Genomic DNA, 18,423 nt, shown 5'->3' on the forward strand with positions numbered 1-18,423 from the left:
TTAGCTCATTGCCACACTTGCTTTTTCGGTGGCAGGTTCGGCTCTTCCTGCACAAAGTAGGTGAAGTGAAAGAAGATGGCCACATGATGTACTTCCTCATCCTTTACTTCAGAAGATGGTCCAGGAGAAGCTTGACCCAAAAAAACAAGAGACAGGAAAGCCAAACATGGAAGTGGCTCTAAAATAATTATACCCTTGTTTATGACATATTTAGAAGTCCGAAATGCCAAACCTTATTTAATAGCATATAGCATAAAGTTATCTCACAAAACCATCTCAGAGGCTGAATGCTTTTTCAGGTTCACGTGTAGCACTCAGAATTATCACATTTATTAACTAACTGACTAGCAGTAACATGACTTTACCTCACCCTGTCATAGCTTAGGTTCACTGAACCTAGGGCTAATCAGTGACACGGTGGATATTCTAATATTCTCAGAATTTAGAAAATTGAAGCACTTCATTAACTGTCATTAAAGCTGTTACAGGGCAGTAACCATTACATAATTACAAAGTTCATAATTTCGTACAGGAAGACACTCCTGTATGTAGCGAGGCAGCCCCCTTAAAAATGCAAATAAAGCTCACTTGTTTTTAAGCACTAATTAGGTCATGAATAGTACTCCTGGAATTTGGGGCTCTTTGATTTACATTGAAGAAGCAGTGGCAGGTTTTTCTCAGTTTTTTGATAAAATTCCATGGGGCAGATCTGGTGGTGGTGTTACTCAATATAGTAATGAATTTCTAGGGCATTTGAAAGAGGGAAAGATGCCTCTACTTTCTCAAATGAATGAAAACTTTGTTTGGGTGTTGTTCTGTAAAGGGTGGGAAGCTAAAGGGTTCAGATTAGCTCAATCAACTCAACACACTTCACCTCAGTAAGAACACAAGAAATGCTACATGGGACAGATCAGAGGTCCATCGTGAACTTTCCAACAAATCCCTTAGTTCGGTGTGGAAAAAGTCAAGGATGTTCATCTCATACAGCTTCAAAGCTGTACTCAGACCTTTCGTAAGACCCCATGGTTTCTGTTCTCCTACAACCATGCCCTGCCATTGCCACCAAGCAGCACAGCAATAGGCTTCTGTCATGAACCCTGCTGTTGCTGCATTGGTGAAACCACTGGATATTAATGAAGAAATACATCTCTAATTGAGATGAGGGGGAAATTGAACCCAGAGACAAAAAGATAACCAAACCTTGACATAAAGTAAAATAATACACAGTCAAAGTTGAAGGCACTCCAGAAGTTATAAAACCCATAGGTGGGGTTCGCAAGACGTATGAAGCATGTCAGTCCTTCCCCCAGTCAATGTGCTGACATCCATGGGTTTTGGTGGGCACTGAATCCGAAAATGTCAGGTGCGCACCTGAGCATACTAAACAATGGCTCCTTCTCCTCTTTGGGTTTCAGAAACACCCCGCTCCCCACCGCATAACAGTATGGACCAAACTGGATTCATGCACAGGAGAGCAAATGGTTCCACCAACACCTGCTCTGCGTACCCTGCAGACGTACCCCAAATCCTCCAACTCTAATGAAGTCCATAGAGCAAGAGCAGGAAGAAGGTTGACCCATAAACTTTTAATTGAAAAGACACCTGGAGGGGTGTAATTTGCCAGTCCTAAACTAAATTAAAAACACAATAATTACAAACACAGAGTGAAACAATTACAGTATTTGGCGGGTTGGCACACGTGACACTCACACGTTTTGTCATTAACCAGGACATCAAGTACAGAAGATGCCGCAAATGCTCCCGTCCGTCTGACAACTGTATAAAAGGTTGCACAGTGAGGATATTTTAATCACTTCTTGACTTCTCTCTTCAGTGAGCCAGGTAAGTCCAATTCAGCTTCATCTCTTCCAAGTATCTTTCTTTCCGCTGTAATTTAAAAACTGAACTTGCTCTTGTGTTCATTGGTTTTCACAATGCTCAGGGTCTTTCACTTGTTTTTGTTGTTTTACTGAACATGGTGGGTGGCAGGAATTAGGGCCCCCCAGCTGAGGTTGGCATTTCAAGGGCATTTGGGACAGTAATGGCCAGAATGAAAGAGGCACCCAGCTGAAGTGATGAAGTGCCATGTGTTGTTCAAGGTGTAGGAGTGCGCAGTCAGGAGTGACAATCCAAATCCTGACCCTGATGCCCAAGGCCCCCTTAGCTCAAAGAAGAGACTTTAGGTCCTCCAATTTAAAGCAGGCAGCAAGTTCAGTCACTGAAAAGCTCAGAAGAGAGGGAGCAATATCCCAAATCCCACCTCTCTCCCCAACTGGGGTGATTCCCGGCAGCCCTGACATTTCCCGGGATTGTGGGATCCAGAACTGCCAACTGCCTAAGGCTGAATCCTTCCTGCAGTGCAACAAGCTTCAGGGTGCAATCCACCTTTGCCTCCAGATCCCAGTGGTAGGAGACAGAAAGAGGAAGACTTGGGTTCTGGGTCCTGAAGTGAAGGCACATTCCCCGCATCCCAGGACTGTGCTTGCGCCATCGGACCAGGGGTTGCCTTGGCCTGCACTAAATGCTCCCTGCCCCACTCCTGCTGCAGCTGCCCCACAGGGCCCTGGAGCCTGCTTTCCAGCCAGCATTTTGAAGGCAAAGGAAGAGAGAAGGCTTCGAAGGTGTTGTTGGGGGGAGCGGTTGATGAGAAGTAGAGGAAAGCAAGGAGGTGGAGGAAAGGAGAGCTGTGACACCGGGACAAAGGAGGGCTGAGGTCAGCATTTCCATGCTCCATTCCATAGTCTCTATGTCCCTGCCAGATTGCTCTGAGACTCGCACCCAAGTTAGGCCCCTTTGATCAATCAGCACTGCCCATGTGTCATGTTTCCTCTGCTCCCTGCTGTGTTTCAGGTTTGCCTCCATCACTGCAAGATGTCTGACAGCCTGGACATGCTGGATGACCTGTACTACCAGAGTCCAGATTGTTGTTGGAGACCCCGCCGCAGAAGGCCATGTTATTGTTGTTGCTATGATCCATGCACTGGACAGCTAATTTGGCAGGGATGGTGCTGTTGCCCCGGGTGGGGCGGTAGGGGCAGATACGGAAGGTGCTGGCCATGCTAAATCCAGCTCGGATATCCACGGCACGTGGAGGAAAGTGGACATGACAAGCAAGATACAGATTCCTGGCTGACCCGACGGACATGGCTCAGAGCAGTGCTAAGTGTGAGGGCTTGGCATTGCTACAAGACTCCCTCCCCCATTCTCCTGTCTCCTACGCTTTGCTTTGTTACTCTAGGAACTTTGTATTCTCTGCACTGTTAAACATTAAGGCCTCTTCATGCGGTGCTGTCATTTCAATGGATGCCTCTGCCTCCTTACAGTCCACTTGTAATCCATTGCAGACCACTTGACACAGCCACAGACGTGTAGAAGATGTTTGGTGACAACAGATGTATAATCCCAGCTGTGACCCTTTGGAAAACCTTGGGGAAATTCGCTCTCTCCTCTGTATCCCTTCCGTGTCTGTATTCTCAATTTCTTCCGTACATTAAACTTCGTCTGCAGCATAATATTTGCCTCCTAGGTTTTTTGCCCTCCGTTCCTTATTTGCAGGCATGCTGGTGAAATTCCCTCCCGTGCAGAGCCCCGCACCCAGCATGACTCAATTCCTACTGAAGTGCTACACAGAGATGAAAATCAGCCCTGGAGCATGTCTGTGTGCCCTGGGCTTTCCTCCTACCCAACATTAGGTGTTTGCACTTGTCTCTCATATAGAGCCCTTGGTCCTTTTCAGCCGTGGCTCCAGGAGTGATAATACTGCACTTTCCACATTGCAGAAACAGAGTATCAGCCCTCAAATCTTTCCAGCCCTTTCCTGATATACTATTAAAAACAGAGAGCGCTCTCATGCCTCCCTCCCAGTCATTCCTACCTCCAACATGGGTTGTGCAAAAGCATGTCCAAATTAAGGCACATCAATCCTAAGCAGATCTCATCTGCAATCCTGGATTGTAAACGCAGCTCTCTGAAAACGGGGGAGCCCATGCCCTGTCTGCATCCTTGTGTCTAAATGAACCTGGAGGCAGTAGTACCCCATGCCATTTCCCCTGAACTGAAATGATGAAGGTTTCCTCCTGTAGGATTACAGGGGAGAATGGAGACTGCCGAGTGCTTGAAAGCCCTGGAGTGCCAGAGAGCTGGAAATGAAAAGCAACGTACAAATTCACGGCTGAGTTTAATGGCATGGCTTTCAGGCATGTTGTGCACCCAGGATGGCCACCGACACAAGTGGCAATCCTGAGGACTCAGCAGCTCTGCGAGGTGCCTGATCTATGTATTTCCAAGATTCCTCAGGCATGATTGTTTCCTCAGGTGCTTTCTTTTCTTCTTGCCTGCTCTGTGATTGATGTTGAGAGCCTGTGTCCCAGGTACAGTGACGCCGTTTTTTCTTCTTTGGTACAATGATGGAAGCAGAAGCAGTTCCCTTCTGGGGAGCATATATATCACCAAGCCGAGCCTTATGGGCCCATTCCTCATTTTCAGCTGGATTCTCCAACTCTCCAGCGACAGCAAGCAGAGAAGAGCCCCCAGTTCAGTCCACGCTCTGATGTGCGGGCGCGTCTGAAACTCCAAGTGGGGAAGGTGCATGAACTCGTGTGAAATCGTTATGTTGGGGTTTGGTTTTTTTGGTATTATTGTCTTAGCTTTTTCTTTCTTCTCTTACGTTTCCTAGTCATTCCCCGGAGCTTGGCAACTTCATTCAACATGCTGTGGGGATAGCTATGTTAATTAATATTATTTCATAGATTGTGGAAGGATTTAATGAGCCCACCGCAGGAAAGCGTTCAGACATTTCAAATCCATGGACAGCCAGATTGCTTTTATCTCAGACCTGTATCATTAGACCTATTTTCAGATCATATTTCCCTGTGATGGCGGGAGGCTGAGTTCAGGGACTGGGGAGGTGCCTGTGCCCTGTGGCCTCACATTGTTAAGAAGCTAATTCATCGTGAGTGGGCGCGTCTACACGAGATGCTAAATGCACAGTAGAGCATTTCTCCTGCTCATAGTCTGTCACGGCAAAAGCTGTGCTAATGGGCTGATGCGCAGGAGAATTAGTCTAGTGTGCATTAGCATCACTAAGAAGGCGCGTGCTGCGCTACTCTGCAGTAGTGCCCGTTACCGCGCATTGAGTTAGTTCCTATGACTACAGGTACTAAACTTAATGCACCATAACTACGGTGCATTAATGCATAATGCTTGGGTTCTTTGCTGCTGTTTAAACTTATTGTTGACCTCTCTCTCCTGAACGTCAAGGGGAGTGGTGTGTAGAGGAAGAGGAACGCCCTCGGTGGTGAAGAGAGAATGGCGGATGTGCAGCTCTGTTGTCTGAGCTGGATTTCCTCTGTGAAAGTTCATAAGGGATGTAATCCTCCTTCGTCAGGGCATCACCCAATAAGAAGGCTAGGCCTGTGTCTGTGGCAGTGAGGGGAAATAATTTTTAGGCTCAGATTATTCTATAATTATAATCCACAGGGCTTCTTACACCATTGCCACAAGCCCAAGGCATAAACAGTTTCAGGATTACAGACCATATATTTTAGAAGACATTACAACCCCTTGGCTCCCACTACCGTGTGACTGGAGTTAATGTGTACTGTGTCTCCTTTCCAAAATCTGCCTGGTACGGGTAGGCCTGTAATAGGAGAGCGGAGGAGAACGCGACAGTTATTCTAGCTGTAGGCCGCCGCGAGTGACTTTACGGTGAAGATGCATCAGGATTTGTGTTTCGGGTGCACTCGTTCTAAAGAAAGGTTTGAACGTATGTAAAGCAAGATTGGTTTGCAGATTCACCCCAATGATGTAAGTGAGCAAGATGGAGCAATGTGCTAATAGTTCCTATACATTACATATAACAAACAGATCGGCTAATAGACTTTTTCCAGGCCTAGCCTGTAGTTACCGAATTTCTGCTGAAGCAGGCAAAACATCTGGAAATGAAGCTTTATGGACCAGTGATAGTGGCTTTCAGTTTTCAAGGTTAGAAAAGGTTTCTGTTTGGGGACAAAGTGTCCAAACACTCAAAAAGATATCCTCAGGACATGTTAAAAAAAAACAACACACTAGGGCAATATAAAGAAGATTAAATTTCCCCGTTTGTAATGAAGTGTTTTGGTGATGAATTTTCTCTTACTTGTGGAAAAGTGGGATGTGTCCTGGGAAAGATGTGCACAGTATGGCTCTGATGCTTTCACCTAGACATATCTTACTTGGAAGAAGGCCAGCAGTCTGAAGGTGAAAACAAGCATATAGCCCTGAAAGCCCTGGAAAGAGGAGCCCAAGAAAAGGACTTGAAGAGTTGTTGTATTCTACCTGGTTCTTTCTGTTTCTGTGGGGCAGGGACCAGAACGCAAGCACTCCCCAGTGCAGCGTCTCTGAAGAGTCAGGCACCCAGGTCACCCCTTGCTGGGTGAATGCCTGACGGTGTTCAAGAGGTGGGCCCTAGCTCCCTCACTGGCTGAACGGAGGCACCTTAGCAAACTGCAAGGCAGGTGTAAAAGCTCTTGAGCTGGGTGGGAGTGCAGAACTGCCCCCTCCTTTAGCATTTAGGTAGGTGATTACTAAGTACTCGTGGGCTGTCAAGATGGTCCCCAGTGGGGTGCCTACCAACTCCCAATTCTCTGCACACAGAGCCAAGGCACCCAATGCTGAACCCCTCTTCACAGGCACCAGTGTCTCCTCGTTGTCTGCAGAACGATCCTAAACCCATTCACATGGAACCAATCTCCTCGGATAAAGATGCTAAGGTTTCAGTGATTGCATCGCTTTGCATTAGAAAAGGGGAATGGCTACATATGCATTAATGTGCTTTAACTACTGTGCATTATATTTAGTACCTGCAAGGGAAATTGAGCCATGCTGGGTGCGGGTCTCTGTGCAGGAGAGTTTCACCAGCACGTTTGCAAATAAGGAATGGAGGGGAAAAAACCCAGGAGGGAAATATCATGCTTCAGCGTCATTTTAATGCAGTGAAGAACTTGAATATACAGACACAGAAGGGATCCGGAGGAGAGAGAAAATACTCCCAAAGATTTCCAAAGGGCCACAACCGGGTTTCTGCTCCTGGCCCATTGTGTACGAGGTGTGCTTCTTTCTGTGCAACTGCTGACTTGAAATTCTGAGTTGTTTCCATTGATTTATTTACTACTTGTCCGCCTGAATAATGCCACATGAGGAAAAGCACCATGTAAGGAGGCGAATAAACAGCTTCTCCATGAGAAAGTTCCTGTAGCCAATATTTTAGCTCGAAGCTAAAAATAAAACAGCTTCTCTTTCCTGTTGATACCAAACCCCTTTGACACCACTGTGGCTGTGTCAAGTGGTGTGCAATGGATTACACATGGACTCTAGGGAAGCAGAGGCCGCCGTTTATATAAGTGCACGGCATGAAGAGGCCTTACTGCTTAACGGTGTGGAGAATTCAAGGTTCCTAGAGTGACAAAGCAAGGCATAGGAAACACGTGTATAGGAGAGGGAGTCTTCTAGCAATGCAAAGCGCTCACAGTGGAGGTGCTGAGTGCTTAGCCCTGCTCCCAGCCATGTTCTTCACGTCAGCTGTGAGTCTGTATCTCCCTTTCCATATCTGTGTTGCTCCAAGTGCTGTGGATATTCAAGCTGCATTTAGCATGGCCAGCAGCCTCCAGAGCTAACTTGACGGCACCACCAGTGGGGTATGGACCAGCAGCAACCTTGGCAGACCAGCCTTCCGCATTGGTCACAGCAACAACACGTGTATGGTGGCCTTCTACGGTAGTGGGGAATACAGCCAGACTGGCCATGGCACGGCAGGTCTTCGATCGTGTCCAGGCTGTCAAACATTTTGCCGCGCTGGCGGCGAACCTGAAACACATCAGGGAGTAGAGGAGACGTGACACATCTGCAGTAGTGATGGGATCAAGGCTCAAAACTTGTGTGCGACTCTCTGGGACATCTGGTAGGGACCCAGGAACTGGGACATGGAGGGGACTCATCTGTCACTGTCAGTGCTCTCCTTTCCTCCACCTCGTCTCTTTGCTCCACTTGCCCTCAGCCTCTCCCTTTCTTTGGCTGCAAAAGGCTGGATGGAAAGTAGGCTCCAGAACCCAAGTCTTCCTCTTTCTGTCCCCTACCACTGGGATCTCGGGGGCAATGGTGCCTCCCTCGTCAGACACTAGTTGAACTGCAGGCAGGATTCAGCCTTAGGCAGGTTCCAGGTTTGCATCCGGGGAAGTGTCAGGGTTGCAGGGAATCCCTCCAGTTGGGCAGAGAGGCGGGATGTTGGATATTCCTCCATATGCTGTGAGCTTTGAAAAGACTGAAGGAACATGCTGCCTGGTTTGGATTGGAGGAGCTTGTGTCTCTTCATTTAATCTTAGGGGCTCCTGGACACCTAGCTCAGGATCTGGATTGTCACTCGTGACTGGGCACACCTACACTTTGCACACAGCATGGTACAGCATCTCTTCACCTGGTCCCTTTTCCACTCTGGCCGTTAGCGTCCCAAATGCCCTTAAAATGCCAACCTCAGATGTGGGCTCCCTTGTGCTGGCCACCCACCCACCTACTGCATCAAAAGCAGCAGAAAGAAAGAAAGACCCTGAGCAAGGCAGAAGGTGCCGTGCAGTAAGAGCCAGACCTTAGTGATGGTTATAAAGACAGTCCTAGAAAGGCCAAAATCAAGGATGTGATGACCTACTCCCTCTGCTTGTGGTCACGTGTTCGGTCCCAGTTCTTCTAGGTTTTCTGCACGTGACTTAATAGATTTCCTACTGGGAGGGTAGGGAAAAACTTGCTGAAACTCAAGGTTTCCTCTTTGGGGGATATTCTTCATCACTCTGAACTTGGCATTGAGCTTGATTCGGAAGAGAAGTCAATGTTTTCACCATTTACCACAAAGGTAGCACTAGCAGGCTGTTTTCTACACATTTTGACATTGAAATCTTTGAGAACTTTTCCATAAAATACTGTTGTTTATAATAGTGCCACAAAGACGCAATGAACTGCAAGGAAGGGGGAGGAGTGTCCCAGAGCTCCCGACACACACTCAGAAAGTGTTCAGAGTCACTCAGATGCTGGGTTGTACCTTAGACAAGGGTTTTCACTTTCCTTGGCACCTCTTCTGACAAGCCCAACACACTCATATTCCACTCCATACACTTCATCTCCATCCAAGTAGAGGGGTTTTTTTCATTTCAACAACCTGTAGCCTCTTATAAACAAGCTTTCCACTTTGTACTGAACTTGTCAAGGTGACATCTCCCCAGCACCTAGCTCATTTCCAGACTTCTTTTTCTGTGGCAGGGTATTCTGCTGTTCCTGCACAAAGTAGGTGAAGTGAAAGAAGATGGCCACATGATGCACTTCCTCATCCTTTACTTCAGAAGATGGTCCAGGAGAAACTCGACCCAAAAAAACAAGAGACATGAAAGCCAAACATGGACGTGGCTCTAAAATAATTATACCCTTGTTCATGACATATTTAGAAGTCCGAAATGCCAAACCTTATTTTAATAGCAGATATCATAAAGTTATCTCACAAAACAATCTCAGAGGCTGAATGCTTTTTCAGGTTCACATGTAGCACTCAGAAATATGACTTTTATTAACTAATTGACTAGCAGTGACATGACTTCACCTGACCCTGTCACAGCTTAGTTTCACTGAACCTAGGGCTAATCACTGACACGGTGGATATTCTAATATTCTCAGAATTTAGAAAATTGAAGCACTTCATTAACTGTCATTAAAGCTGTTACAGGGCAGTAACCATTACATAATTACAAAGTTCATAATTTCGTACCGGAAGACACTCCTGTATGTAGCGAGGCAGCCTCTTTAAAAATGCAAGAAAAGCTCGCTTGTTTTTAAGCACTAATTAGGTCATGAATAATACTCCTGGAATTTGGGGCTCTTTGATTTGCATTGAAGAAGCAGTGGCAGGTTTCTCTCAGTTTTTTGATAAAATTTCACTGGCCAGGTCTGCTGGTGGTGCTACTTCATATAGTAATGAATTTCTAGGGCATTTGAAAGAGGGAAAGATGCCTCTCCTTTCTCAAATAAATGAAAACTTTGTTTGGGTGTTGTTCTGTAAAGGGTGGGAAGCTAAAGGGTTCAGATTAGCTCAATCAACTCAACACACTTCACCTCAGTAAGAACACAAGAACCGCCACATGGGACAGATCAGAGGTCCATTGTGAACTTTCCAACAGCTGTCTTGGCTCGGTATGAAAAAAGTCAAGGATGTTCATCTCATACAGCTTCAAAGCTGCTACTCAGACCTTTCGTAAGACCCCATGCTTTCTGTTCTCCTACAACCATGCCCTGCCATCACCGGCAAGCATCGCAGAAATAAATCTCTAATTGAGATGAGGGGGAAATTGAACCCAGAGACAAAAAGATAACCAAACTTTGACATAAAGTAAACTAATACACAGTCAAAGTTGAAGGCAATCCAGAAGTTATACAAATCATAGGTGGGGTTCGCAAGACGTATGAAGCATGTCAGTCCTTCCCCCAGTCAATGTGCTGACATCCATGGGTTTTGGTGGGCACTGAATCCGAAAATGTCAGGTGCGCACCTGAGCATACTAAACAATGGCTCCTTCTCCTCTTTGGGTTTCAGAAACACCCCGCTCCCCACCGCATAACAGTATGGACCAAACTGGATTCATGCACAGGAGAGCAAATGGTTCCGCCAACACCTGCTCTGCGTACCCTGCAGACGTACCCCAAATCCTCCAACTCTAATGAAGTCCATTGAGCAAGAGCAGGAAGAAGGTTGACCCATAAACTTTTAATTGAAAAGACACCTGGAGGGGTGTAATTTGCCAGTCCTAAACTAAATTAAAAACACAATAATTACAAACACAGAGTGAAACAATTACAGTATTTGGCGGCTTGGCACACGTGACACACACACGTTTTGTCACGAACCGGGACGTCAAGTACAGAAGATGCCGCAAATGCTCCCGTCCGTCTGACAACTGTATAAAAGGTTGCACAGTGAGGATATTTTAATCACTTCTTGACTTCTCTCTTCAGTGAGCCAGGTAAGTCCAATTCAGCTTCATCTCTTCCAAGTATCTTTCTTTCCGCTGTAATTTAAAAACTGAACTTGCTCTTCTGTTCATTGGTTTTCACAATGCTCAGGGTTTTTCACTTGTTTTTGTTGGTTTACTGGAGTTGGTGGGTGGCAGGAATTAGGGCCCCCCAGCTGAGGTTGGCATTTCAAGGGCATTTGGGACAGTAATGGCCAGAATGAAAGAGGGACCCAGTTGAAGTGATGAAGTGCCATGTGTTGTTCAAGGTGTAGGAGTGCGCAGTCAGGAGTGACAATCCAAATCCTGACCCTGTTGCCCAAGGCCCCCTTAGCTCAAAGAAGAGACATTAGGTCCTCCAATTTAAAGCAGGCAGCAAGTTCAGCCACTGAAAAGCTCAGAAGAGAGGGAGCAATATCCAAAATCCCACCTCTCTACTCAACTGGGGTGATTCCCGGCAGCCCTGACATTTCCCGGGATTGTGGGATCCAGAACTGCCAACTGCCTAAGGCTGAATCCTTCCTGCAGTGCAACAAGCTTCAGGGGTGCAATGCACCTTCGCCCCCAATCCCAGTGGTAGGAGGCAAAAAGAGAAAGACTTGGGTTCTGGGTCCTGAAGTGAATGCACATTCCCCACGTCCCAGGACTGTGCCTGCACCATCGGGCAGGGGCTGCCTAGGCCTGGACTAAAGGCTCCCTGCCCCACTCCTGCTGCAGCTGCCCCACAGGGCCCTGGAGCCTGCTTTCCAGCCAGCATTTTGAAGGCAAAGGAAGTGAGAAGGCTTCGAAGGTGTTGTTGGGGGGAGAGGCTGAGGGGAAGTAGAGGAAAGCAAGGAGGTGGAGGAAAGGAGAGCTGTGACACCGGGACAAAGGAGGGCTGGGGTCAGCATTTCCCTGCTCCATCCCATAGTCTCTGAGTCCCTGCCAGATTGCCCTGAGACTCGCATCCAAGTTAGGCCCCTTTGATCAATCAGCACTGCCCATGTGTCATGTTTCCTCTGCTCCCTGCTGTGTTTCAGGTTCGCCTCCAGCACAGCAAGATGTCTGACAGCCTGGACATGCTGGATGACCTGTACTACCAGAGTCCAGATTGTTGTTGGAGACCCCGCCGCAGAAGGCCATGTTATTGTTGTTGCTATGATCCATGCACTGGAGAGCTAGTTTGGGAGGGATGGTGCTGTTGCCCCGGGTGGGGCGGTAGGGGCAGATACGGAAGGCGCTGGCCGTGCTAAATCCAGCTCGGATATCCACGGCACTTGGAGCACAACGGACATGACAAGCAAGATACAGATTCCTGGCTGACCCGACGGACATGGCTCAGAGCAGTGCTAAGTGTGAGGGCTTGGCATTGCTACAAGACTCCCTCCCCCATTCTCCTGTCTCCTACGCTTTGCTTTGTTACTCTAGGAACTTTGTATTCTCTGCACTGTTAAACATTAAGGCCTCTTCATGCGGTGCTGTCATTTCAACGGATGCCTCTGCCTCCTTACAGTCCACTTGTAATCCATTGCAGACCACTTGGCACAGCCACAGACGTGTAGAAGATGTTTGGTGACAACAGATGTATAATCCCAGCTGTGACCCTTTGGAAAACCTTGGGGAAATTCGCTCTCTCCTCTGTATCCCTTCCGTGTCTGTATTCTCAATTTCTTCCGTACATTAAACTTCCTCTGCAGCATAATATTCGCCTCCTAGGTTTTCTGCCCTCCGTTCCTTATTTGCAGGCATGCTGGTGAAATTCCCTCCCGTGCAGAGCCCCGCACCCAGCATGACTCAATTCCTACTGAAGTGCTACACAGAGATGAAAATCAGCCCTGGAGCATGTCTGTGTGCCCTGGGCTTTCCTCCTACCCGAGATCAGGTGTTTGCACTTGTCTCCCATATAGAGCCCTTGGTCCTTTTCAGCCGTGGCTCCAGGAGTGATAATACTGCACTTTCCACATTGCAGAAACAGAGTATAAGCCCTTAAATCTTTCCACCCCTTTCCTGATAGACTATTAAAAACAGAGAGCGCTCTCATGCCTCCCTCCCAGTCATTCCTACCTCCAACATGGGTTGCGCAAAAGCATGTCCAAATTAAAACAAATCAATCCGAAGCAGATCTCATCTGCAATCCTGGATTGTAAACGCAGCTCTCTGAAAACGGGGGAGCCCAGGCCCTGTCTGCATCCTTGTGTCTACATGAAACTGGAGGCAGTAGTACCCCATGCCATTCCCCTGAACGGAGATGATGAAGGTTTCCTCCTGTAGGATTACAGGGGAGAATGGAGACTGCCGAGTGCTTGAAAGCCCTGGAGTGCCGGAGAGCTGGAAATGAAAAGCAACATACAAATTCACGGCTGAGTTTAATGGCATGGCTTTCAGGCATGTTGTGCACCCAGGATGGCCCCCGACACAAGTGGCAATCCTGAGGACTCAGCAGCTCTGCGAGGTGCCTGATCTATGTATTTCCAATATTCCTCAGGCATGATTGTTTCCTCAGGTGCTTTCTTTTCCTCTTGCCTGCTCTGTGATTGATGTTGACAGCCTGTGTCCCAGTTACAGTGACGCCGTTTTTTCTTCTTTGGTACAATGATGGAAGCAGAAGCAGTTCCCTTCTGGGGAGCATATATATCACCAAGCCAAGCCTTATGGGCCCATTCCTCATTTTCAGCTGGATTCTCCAACTCTCCGGCAACAGCAAGCAGAGAAGAGCCCCCAGTTCAGTCCACGCTCTGATGTGCGGGCGCGTCTGAAACTCCAAGTGGGGAAGGTGCATGAACTCGTGTGAAATCATTATGTTGGGGTTTGGTTTTTTTGGTATTATTGTCTTAGCTTTTTCTTTCTTCTCTTATGTTTCCTCGTCATTCCCCGGAGCTTGGCAACTTCATTCAACATGCTGTGGGGATAGCTATGTTAATATTATTTCATAGATTGTGGAAGGATTTAATGAGCCCACCGCAGGAAAGCGTTCAGACATTTCAAATCCATGGACAGCCAGATTGCTTTTATCTCAGACCTGTATCATTAGACCTATTTTCAGATCATATTTCCCTGTGATGGCGGGAGGCTGAGTTCAGGGGCTGGGGAGGTGCCTGTGCCCTGTGGCCTCACATTGTTAAGAAGCTAATTCATCGTGAGTGGGCGCGTCTACACGAGATGCTAAATGCACAGTAGAGCATTTCTCCTGCTCATAGTCTGTCACGGCAAAAGCTGTGCTAATGGGCTGATGCGCAGGAGAATTAGTCTAGTGTGCATTAGCATCACTAAGAAGGCGCGTGCTGCGCTACTCTGCAGTAGTGCCCGTTACCGCGCATTGAGTTAGTTCCTATGACTACAGGTACTAAACTTAATGCACCATAACTACGGTGCATTAATGCATAATGCTTGGGTTCTTTGCTGCTGTTTAAACTTATTGTTGACCTCTCTCTCCTGAACGTCAAGGGGAGTGGTGTGTAGAGGAAGAGGAACGCCCTCGGTGGTGAAGAGAGAATGGCGGATGTGCAGCTCTGTTGTCTGAGCTGGATTTCCTCTGTGAAAGTTCATAAGGGATGTAATCCTCCTTCGTCAGGGCATCACCCAATAAGAAGGCTAGGCCTGTGTCTGTGGCAGTGAGGGGAAATAATTTTTAGGCTCAGATTATTCTATAATTATAATCCACAGGGCTTCTTACACCATTGCCACAAGCCCAAGGCATAAACAGTTTCAGGATTACAGACCATATATTTTAGAAGACATTACAACCCCTTGGCTCCCACTACCGTGTGACTGGAGTTAATGTGTACTGTGTCTCCTTTCCAAAATCTGCCTGGTATGGGTAGGCCTGTAATAGGAGAGCGGAGGAGAACGCGACAGTTATTCTAGCTGTAGGCCGCCGCGAGTGACTTTACGGTGAAGATGCATCAGGATTTGTGTTTCGGGTGCACTCGTTCTAAAGAAAGGTTTGAACGTATGTAAAGCAAGATTGGTTTGCAGATTCACCCCAATGATGTAAGTGAGCAAGATGGAGCAATGTGCTAATAGTTCCTATACATTACATATAACAAACAGATCGGCTAATAGACTTTTTCCAGGCCTGGCCTGTAGTTACCGAATTTCTGCTGAAGCAGGCAAAACATCTGGAAATGAAGCTTTATGGACCAGTGATAGTGGCTTTCAGTTTTCAAGGTTAGAAAAGGTTTCTGTTTGGGGACAAAGTGTCCAAACACTCAAAAAGATATCCTCAGGACATGTTAAAAAAAAACAACACACTAGGGCAATATAAAGAAGATTAAATTTCCCCGTTTGTAATGAAGTGTTTTGGTGATGAATTTTCTCTTACTTGTGGAAAAGTGGGATGTGTCCTGGGAAAGATGTGCACAGTATGGCTCTGATGCTTTCACCTAGACATATCTTACTTGGAAGAAGGCCAGCAGTCTGAAGGTGAAAACAGGCATATAGCCCTGAAAGCCCTGGAAAGAGGAGCCCAAGAAAAGGACTTGAAGAGTTGTTGTATTCTACCTGGTTCTTTCTGTTTCTGTGGGGCAGGGACCAGAACGCAAGCACTCCCCAGTGCAGCGTCTCTGAAGAGTCAGGCACCCAGGTCACCCCTTGCTGGGTGAATGCCTGACGGTGTTCAAGAGGTGGGCCCTAGCTCCCTCACTGGCTGAACGGAGGCACCTTAGCAAACTGCAAGGCAGGTGTAAAAGCTCTTGAGCTGGGTGGGAGTGCAGAACTGCCCCCTCCTTTAGCATTTAGGTAGGTGATTACTAAGTACTCGTGGGCTGTCAAGATGGTCCCCAGCGGGGTGCCTACCATCTCTCCATTCTCTGCACACAGAGCCAAGGCACCCGATGCTGAACCCCTCTTCACAGGCACCAGTGTCTCCTCGTTGTCTGCAGAACGATCCTAAACCCATTCACATGGAACCAATCTCTTCGGATAAAGATGCTAAGGTTTCAGTGATTGCATCGCTTTGCATTAGAAAAGGGGAATGGCTACATATGCATTAATGTGCTTTAACTACTGTGCATTATATTTAGTACCTGTGGGGTAAATTGAGCCATGCTGGGTGCGGGTCTCTGTGCAGGAGAGTTTCACCAGCACGGTTGCAAATAAGGAATGGAGGGGAAAAAGCCCAGGAGGGAAATATCATGCTACAGCGTCATTTTAATGCAGTGAAGAACTTGAATATACAGACACAGAAGGGATCCGGAGGAGAGACAAAATACTCCCAAAGATTTCCAAAGGGCCACAACTGGGTTTCTGCTCCTGGCCCATTGTGTACGAGGTGTGCTTCTTTCTGTGCAACTGCTGACTTGAAATTCTGAGTTGTTTCCATCGATTTATTTACTACTTGTCTCCCTGAATAATGCCACATGAGGAAAAGCACCATGTAAGGAGGCGAATAAGCAGCTTCTCCATGAGAAAGTTCCTGTAGCCAATATTTTAGCTAGAAGCTAAAAATAAAACAGCTTCTCTTTCCTGTTGATACCAAACCCCTTTGACACCACTGTGGCTGTGTCAAGTGGTCTGCAATGGATTACACGTGGACTCTAGGGAAGCAGAGGCCTCTGTTTATAAAAGTGCACGGCATGAAGAGGCCTTACTGCTTAACGGTGTGGAGAATTCAAGGTTCCTAGAGTGACAAAGCAAGGCATGGGAAACACGTGTATAGGAGAGGGAGTCTTCTAGCAATGCAAAGCGCTCACAGTGGAGGTGCTGAGTGCTTAGCCCTGCTCCCAGCCATGTTCTTCACGTCAGCTGTGAGTCTGTATCTCCCTTTCCATATCTGTGTTGCTCCAAGTGCTGTGGATATTCAAGCTGCATTTAACATGGACAGCAGCCTCCAGAGCTAACCTGACGGCACCACCAGTGGGGTATGGACCAGCAGCAACCTTGGCAGACCAGCCTTCTGCATTGGTCACAGCAACAACACGTGTATGGTGGCCTTCTACGGTAGTGGGGAAAACAGCCAGACTGGCCATGGCACGGCAGGTCTTCGATCGTGTCCAGGCTGTCAAACATTTTGCCGTGCTGGCGGCGAACCTGAAACACATCAGGGAGTAGAGGAGACGTGACACATCTGCAGTAGTGATGGGATCAAGGCTCAAAACTTGTGTGCGACTCTCTGGGACATCTGGTAGGGACCCAGGGACCAGGAAATGGAGGGGACCCATCTGTCACTGTCAGTGCTCTCCTTTCCCCCCCTTGTCCCTTTGCTCCACTTGCCCTCAGCCTCTCACCACTTTCTTTGCCTGCAAAAGGCTGGATGGAAAGTAGGCTCCAGAACCCAAGTCTTCCTCTTTCTGTCCCCTACCACTGGGATCTCGGGGGCAAAGGTGCCTCCCACATCTGATGCTTGTTGCAGTGCAGGAAGGATTCAGCCTTAGGCAGGTTCCAGTTTTGGATCCCACACTCCCTGGAAGACAGGGGTGCAGGGAATGCCCCCAGCTGGGGAGAGAGGCAGGATGTTGGATATTGCTCCATATGCTGTGGGCTTTGAAAGGAGTGAAGGAACATGCTGTCTGGTTTGGATTGGAGAGGCTTGTGTGTCTTCATTCAATCTAAGGGGCTCCTGGACACCTAGCTCAGGATCTGGATTGTCACTCCTGACTGGGCACACTTATGCTTTGCACATGGCATGACACAGCATCTCCTCACCTGGTCCCTTTTCCACTCTGGCCATTAGTGTCCCAAATGCCCTTAAAATGCCAACCTCAGTTGTGGGTTCCCTTATGCCGGCCACCCACCTACTGCAACAAAAGCAACAAAAAGAAAGAAAGACCTGAGCAAGACAGAAGGTGCCGTGCAGTAAGAGCCAGACCTTCGTGATGGTTGTAAAGACAGTCGTAGAAAGGCCAAAATCAGGGATGCGATGACCTACTCCCTCTGCTTGTGGTCACGTGTTTGGTCCCAGTTTTTCTGGGTTTTCTGGACATGAGTTAATAGGTGTAGTACTGGGAGGGTAGGGAAAAACTTGCTGAAACTCAAGGTTTCCTTTTTTGGGGATATTCTACAGCACTTTGAACTGGGCATTGAGCTTGATTCAGACAAGAAGTCAGTATTTGAGAACATTTCCATAATTGAATTTTGTGTATAATAGTGCCACAAAAACCCAATGAACTGCAAGGAAGGGGGAGGAGTGTCCCAGAGCTCCCGACACACACTCAGAAAGTGTTCAGAGTCACTCAGATGCTGGGTTGTACCTTAGAGAAGGGTATTCACGCTCCCCAGCCCTTTTTCTAACAAGACCAACAAAATCAAATTTCACTCCACACACTTCAACTCCATCCTCAAAAAACCTGCACAGATCAAGTGTTCACGTTCCTAGAGGTACTAACGGGATATTTTAAGGAGAACAGGGCTTTCCCATTACTATTTTATTGTTTAGGAACTGTCAACCGCAGAGAAGAAGTAGAGCTATTTTTCATTTGGAAACCTGTAG

At 47.4% G+C, this 18,423-nt stretch overlaps 2 long non-coding RNA genes across 2 annotated transcripts; both read left to right on the plus strand.

The window, feature by feature from the left end:
* The first annotated feature begins 1,737 nt into the window (after window positions 1-1,737).
* LOC132245686 (uncharacterized) lies at window positions 1,738-3,512 on the plus strand. Its single transcript, XR_009457388.1, has 2 exons — window positions 1,738-1,842; window positions 2,851-3,512. It is a non-coding gene; the product is annotated as an uncharacterized LOC132245686 (long non-coding RNA).
* Window positions 3,513-10,966: 7,454 nt separating this feature from the next.
* LOC132245778 (uncharacterized) lies at window positions 10,967-12,699 on the plus strand. Its single transcript, XR_009457493.1, has 2 exons — window positions 10,967-11,030; window positions 12,038-12,699. It is a non-coding gene; the product is annotated as an uncharacterized LOC132245778 (long non-coding RNA).
* The last annotated feature ends 5,724 nt before the right edge of the window (window positions 12,700-18,423 follow it).

Source organism: Alligator mississippiensis, chromosome 15, assembly GCF_030867095.1.
Source record: "Alligator mississippiensis isolate rAllMis1 chromosome 15, rAllMis1, whole genome shotgun sequence".
Classification (NCBI taxonomy): domain Eukaryota; kingdom Metazoa; phylum Chordata; order Crocodylia; family Alligatoridae; genus Alligator; species Alligator mississippiensis.